Raw genomic sequence first — 7,191 nt, forward strand, 5'->3', positions numbered from 1 at the left:
CAACATCTACCTTTGGAGACACCTGTAATGCTCCTTTATAATCACCCAGTTACGTTGTGACGTTTGGTAGCACCCAAAGTGTTCCTCCGGCAAACTGGAGTTGCATAATCTCATAGTTATAGGAACATGTATAAGTCATGAAGAAAGCAATAGCAACATACTAAACGATCGGGTGCTAAGCTAATGGAATGGGTCATGTCAATCAGATCATTCAACTAATGATGTGACCTCGTTAATCAAATAACAACTCATTGTTCATGGTTAGGAAACATAACCATCTTTGATTAACGAGCTAGTCAAGTAGAGGCATACTAGTGACACTTTGTTTGTCTATGTATTCACACATGTATTATGTTTCCGGTTAATACAATTCTAGCATGAATAATAAACATTTATCATGATATAAGGAAATAAATAATAACTTTATTATTGCCTCTAGGGCATATTTCCTTCAGTCTCCCACTTGCACTAGAGTCAATAATCTAGATCCTATCATCATGTGATTAACATCGATAGTTCACATCATCATGTGATTAACACCCATAGTTCACATCGCCATGTGACCAACACCCAAAGGGTTTACTAGATTCGGTAATCTAGTTCACATCGCTATGTGATTAACACCCAAAGAGTACTAAGGTGTGATCATGTTTTTGCTTGTGAGAGAATCTTAGTCAACGGTCTTTTCACATTCAGATCCGTTATGTATTTTGCAATTTTCTATGTCTACAATGCTCTGAACGGAGCTACTTTAGCTAATTGCTCCCACTTTCAATATGTATCTAGATCGAGACTTAGAGTCATCCAGATCCGTGTCAAAACTTGCATCGACGTAACTTTTTATGACGAACCTTTTTTGTCACGTCCATAATCGAGAAACATATCCTTATTTCACTAAGGATAATTCTGACTGCTGTCCAGTGATCTACTCCTAGATCACTATTTTACTCCCTTGCCAAATCAGTGCAGGGTATATAATAGATTTGGTATACAGCATGACATACTTTATAGAACCTATGGCCAAGGTATAGGGAATGACTTTCATTCTCTTTCTATCTTCTGCCGTGGTCGGGCTTTGAGTCTTACTCAACTTCACACCTTGTAATACAGGCAAGAACTCTTTCTTTGACTGCTCCATTTTGAACTATTTCAAAATTTTGTCAAGGTATGTACTTATTGAAAAAACTTATCAAGCGTCTTGATCTATCTCTATAGATCTTGAAGCTCAATATGTAAGAAGCTTTACCGAAGTCTTTCTTTAAAAAACTCCTTTCAAACACTCCTTTAGGCTTTACAGAATAATTCTACATTATTTCCGATCAACAATATGTCATTCACATATACTTATCAGAAATGCTGTAGTGCTCCCACTCACTTTCTCGTAAATACAGGCTTCACCGCAAGTCTGTATAAAACTATATGCTTTGATCAACCCATCAAAGTGTATATTCCAACTCTGAGATGCTTGCACCAGTCCACAGATGGATCGCTGGAGTTTGCACATTTTGTTAGCACCTTTTGGATTGACAAAACCTTCTGGTTGCATCATATACAACTCTTCTTTAATAAATCCATTAAGGAATGCAGTTTTGTTTATCCATTTGCCAGATTTCATAAAATGCGGCAATTACTAACATGATTCGGACAGACTCAAGCATAGATACGAGTGAGAAACTCTCATTGTAGTCAACACTTTGAACTTGTCGAAAACCTTTTGCGACAATTCTAGCTTTGTAGATAGTTACACTACTATCAGCGTCCGTCTTCCTCTTGAAGATCCATTTATTTTCTATGGCTTGCCGATCATCGGGCAAATCCATCAAAGTCCATACTTTGTTCTCATACATGGATCATATCTCAGATTTCATGGCCTCAAACCATTTCGTGGAATCTGGGCTCATCATCGCTTCCTCATAGTTCGCAAGTTCGTCATGGTCTAGTAACATGACTTCCAGAATAGGATTATCGTACCACTCTGGTGCAGATCTCACTCTGGTTTACCTACGAGATTCGGTAGTAACTTGATCTGAAGTTTCATGATCATCATCATTAGCTTCCTCCCTAATTGGTGTAGGAGTCACAGGAACAAATTTCTGTGATGAACTACTTTCCAATAAAGGAGAAGGTACAATTACCTTATCGAGTTTTCTACTTTCCTCCTACTCACTTCTTTCAAGAGAAACTCCTTCTCTAGAAAGTTTCTGAATTTAGCAACAAAAGTCTTGCCTTCGGATCTGTGATAGAAGGTGTATCCAATAGTTTCCTTTGGATATCCTATGAAGATTTACTTCTCCGATTTGGGTTCGAGCTTATCATGTTGAAACTTTTTCACATAAGCATCGCAGTCCCAAACTTTAAGAAATGACAACTTTGGTTTCTTGCCAAACCACAGTTCAGATTGTGTCGTCTCAACGGACTTAGATGGTGCCCCTTTTAACGTGAATGCAACTGTCTCTAATGCATAACCCCAAAACGATAGTGGTAGATCGGTAAGAGACATCATAGATCGCACCATATCTAATAAAGTACGGTTATGACGTTCGGACACACCATTACATTGTGGTGTTCCAGGTGGCGTGAGTAGTGAAACTATTTCACATTGTTTTAATTGAAGACCAAACTCGTAACTCAAATATTTGTCTCCGCGATCAGATCGTGGAAACTTTATTTTCTTGTCACGATGATTTTCCACTTCACTCTGAAATTCTTTGAACTTTTTCAAATGTTTCAGACTTATGTTTCATCAAGTAGATATACCCATATCTGCTCAAATCATCTGTGAAGTTCAGAAAATAACGATACTTGCCGTGAGCCTTAACACTCATTGGACCGCATACATCAGTATGTATTATTTCCAATAAGTCAGTTGCTCGCTCCGGAGAACGGAGTCTTAGTCATCTTGCCCATGAGGCATGGTTCGCAAGCATCAAGTGATTCATAATCAAGTGATTCCAAAATCCCATCAGCATGGAGTTTCTTCATGCGCTTTACACCAATATGACCTAAACGGCAGTGCTACAAATAAGTTGCACTATCATTATTAACTTTGCATCTTTTGGTTTCAATATTATGATTATGTGTATCACTACGATCAAGATCCAACGAACTATTTTCATTGGGTGTGTAACCATATAAGGTTTTATTCATGTAAACAGAACAATAATTTATTCTCTTACTTAAATGAATAACCGTATTACAATAAACATGATCAAATCATATTTATGCTTAACGAAATACCAAATAACACTTATTCAGGTTCAACACTAATCCCGAAAGTATAGGGAGTGTGCGATGATGATCATATCAATCTTGGAACCACTTCCAACACACATCGTCACTTCACCCTTAACTAGTCTCTGTTTATTCTGCAACTCCCGTTTCGAGTTACTAATCTTAGCAACTGAACTAGTATCAAATACTGAGGGTTTGCTATAAACACTAGTAAAGTACACATCAATAACATGTATATCAAATATACTTATGTTCACTTTGCCATCCTTCTTATCCGCCAATCACTTGGGGTAGTTCCGCTTCCAGTGACCAGTCCCTTTGCAGTAGAAGCACTTAGTCTCAGGTTTAGGACCAGACTTGGGCTTCTTCACTTGAGCAGCAACTTGCTTGCTGTTTTTCTTGAAGTTCCCCTTCTTCCCTCTGCCCTTTTCTTGAAACTAGTGATCTTGTCAACCATCAACACTTGATGTTTTTCTTAATTTCTACCTTCGTTGATTTCAGCATCACGAAGAGCTTGGGAGTTGTTTCCGTTATCCCTTGCATATTATAGTTCATCACGAAGTTCTACTAACTTGGTGATGGTGACTAGAGAATTCTGTCAATCACTATCTTATCTGGAAGATTAACTCCCACTTGATTCAAGCGATTGTAGTACCCAGACAATCTGAGCACATGCTCACTAGTTGAGCGATTCTCCTCCATCTTTTAGCTATAGAACTTGTTGGAGACTTCATATCTCTCAACTCGGGTATTTGCTTGAAATATTAACTTCAACTCCTGGAACATCTCATATGGTCCATGACGTTCAAAACGTCTTTGAAGTCCCGATTCTAAGCCGTTAAGCATGGTGCACTTAAACTATCAAGTAGTCATCATATTGAGCTAGCCAAACGTTCATAACGTCTGCATCTGCTCCTACAATAGGTCTGTCACCTAGCGGTGCATCAAGGACATAATTCTTCTGTGCAGCAATGAGGATAAACCTCAGATCACGGATCCAATCCGCATTATTGCTACTAACATCTTTCAACACAATTTTCTCTAGGAACATATAAACATATGAAAGCAACAACGCGAGCTATTGATCTACAACATAGATACGCTAATACTACCAGGACTAAGTTCATGATAAATTAAAGTTCAATTAATCATATTACTTAAGAACTCCCACTTAGATGGACATCCCTCTAATCTTCTAAGTGATCACGTGATCCAAATCAACTAAACCATAACCGATCATCACGTGAGATGGATTAGTCTTCAATGGTGAACATCATTATGTTGATCATATCTACTATATGATTCACGCTCGACCTTTCGGTCTCCGTGTTCCGAGGCCATATCTGCATATGCTAGGCTCGTCAAGTATAACCCGAGTATTCTGCGTGTGCAAAACTGGCTTGCACCTGTTGTAGATGGACGTAGAGCTTATCACACCCGATCATCACGTGGTGTCTGGGCACGACGAACTTTGGCAACGGTGCATACTCAGGGAGAACACTTCTTGATAATTTAGTGAGAGATCATCTTATAATGCTACCGTCAATCAAAGCAAGATAAGATGCATAAAAGATAAACATCACATGCAATCAATATAAGTGATATGATATGGCCATCATCATCTTGTGCCTGTGATCTCCATCTCTAAAGCACCGTCATGATCACCATTGTCACCGACGCGACACCTTGATCTCCATCGTAGCATCGTTGTCGTCTCGCCAATCTTATGCTTCCACGACTATCACTACCGTTTAGTAATAAAGTAAAGCATTACATCGCGATTGCATTGCATACAATAAAGCGACAACCATATGGCTCCTGCCAGTTGCCGATAACTCGGTTACAAAACATGATCATCTCATACAATAAAATTCAGCATCATGCCTTGACCATATCACATCACAACATGCCCTGCAAAAACAAGTTAGACGTCCTCTACTTTGTTGTTGCAAGTTTTACGTGGCTGCTACGGGCTTAGGTAAGAACCAATTTCACCTACGCATCAAAACCACAACGATAGTTTGTCAAATAGACTCCGTTTTAACCTTCGCAAGGACCGGGCATAGCCATACTTGGTTCAACTAAAGTTGGAGAGACAGTCGCCCGCAAGCCACCTGTGTGCAAAGCACGTCGGGGGAACCGGTCTCGCGTAAGCGTACGCGTAATGTTGGTCCGGGTCGTCTCGTCCAACAATGCCGCCGAACCAAAGTATAACATGCTGGTAGGCAGTATGACTTATATCGCCCACAACTCACTTGTGTTCTACTCGTGCATATAACATCAACATAAATAACCTAGGCTCGGATGCCACTGTTGGGTTTCATAGTAATTTCAAAAAAATTCCTACGCACACGCAAGATCATGTGATGCATAGCAACGATAGGGGAGAGTGTTGTCTACGTACCCAACGCAGACCGACTGCGGAAGCGTTGACACGACGTAGAGGAAGTAGTCGTACGTCTTCACGATCCAACCGATCAAGTACTGAAACTACGGCACCTTCGAGTTCGAGAACACGTTCAGCTCGATGACGATCCCCGGACTCCGATCTAGCAAAGTGTCGGGGAAGAGTTCCGTCAGCACGACGGCGTGGTGACGATATTGATGCACTACAGCAGCAGGGCTTCGCCTAAACTCCGCTACAGTATTATCGAGGAATATGGTGGCTGGGGGCACCGCACACGGCTAAGGAATAGATCACGTGGATCAACTTGTGTGTTCTAGGGTGCCTCTACCTCAGTATATAAAGGACCAAAGGGGGGAGGCTGGCCGGCCACAAGGGGTGCGCCAGGAGAGTCCTACTCCCTCTGGGAGTAGGATTCCCCCCCCCCCCAATCCTAGTTGGAATAGGATTCGCGGAGGGGGAAAAGAGAGAGAGGGGGCCGGCCACCTCTCCTAGTCCTAATAGGACTAGGGGAAGTGGGAGGCGCACAGCCCATGTAGGGCTGCCTCTTCTCTTTTCCACTAAGGCCCATCATGGCCCATTTAGCTCCCGGGGGGTTCCGATAACCTTCCTGGTACTCCGGTAAAATCCCGATTTTACCCGGAACACTTCCGATATCCAAACATAGGCTTCCAATATATCAATCTTTACGTCTCGACCATTTCGAGACTCCTCGTCATGTCCGTGATCACATCCGGGACTCCGAACAACCTTCGGTACATCAAAATGCATAAACTCATAATATAACTGTCATCGTAACCTTAAGCGTGCGGACCCTACGGGTTCGAGAACAATGTAGACATGACCGAGACACGTCTCCGGTCAATAACCAATAGCGGGACCTGGATGCCCATATTGGCTCCTACATATTCTACGAAGATCTTTATGGTCAGACCGCATAACAACATACGTTGTTCCCTTTGTCATCGGTATGTTACTTGCCTAAGATTCGATCGTCGGTATCCAATACCTAGTTCAATCTCGTTACCGGCAAGTCTCTTTACTCGTTCTGTAATACATCATCTCGCAACTAACTCATTAGTTGCAATGCTTGCAAGGCTTATGTGATGTGCATTACCGAGAGGGCCCAGAGATACCTCTCCGACAATCGGAGTGACAAATCCTAATCTCGAAATACGCCAACCCAACATCTACCTTTGGAGACACCTGTAATGCTCCTTTATAATCACCCAGTTACGTTGTGACGTTTGGTAGCACCCAAAGTGTTCCTCCGGCAAACTGGAGTTGCATAATCTCATAGTTATAGGAACATGTATAAGTCATGAAGAAAGCAATAGCAACATACTAAACGATCGGGTGCTAAGCTAATGGAATGGGTCATGTCAATCAGATCATTCAACTAATGATGTGACCTCGTTAATCAAATAACAACTCATTGTTCATGGTTAGGAAACATAACCATCTTTGATTAACGAGCTAGTCAAGTAGAGGCATACTAGTGACACTTTGTTTGTCTATGTATTCACACATGTAATTATGTTTCCGGTTAATACAAT

Source organism: Triticum urartu, chromosome 2 (assembly GCF_003073215.2).
Source record: "Triticum urartu cultivar G1812 chromosome 2, Tu2.1, whole genome shotgun sequence".
NCBI classification, from domain to species: Eukaryota; Viridiplantae; Streptophyta; class Magnoliopsida; order Poales; family Poaceae; genus Triticum; species Triticum urartu.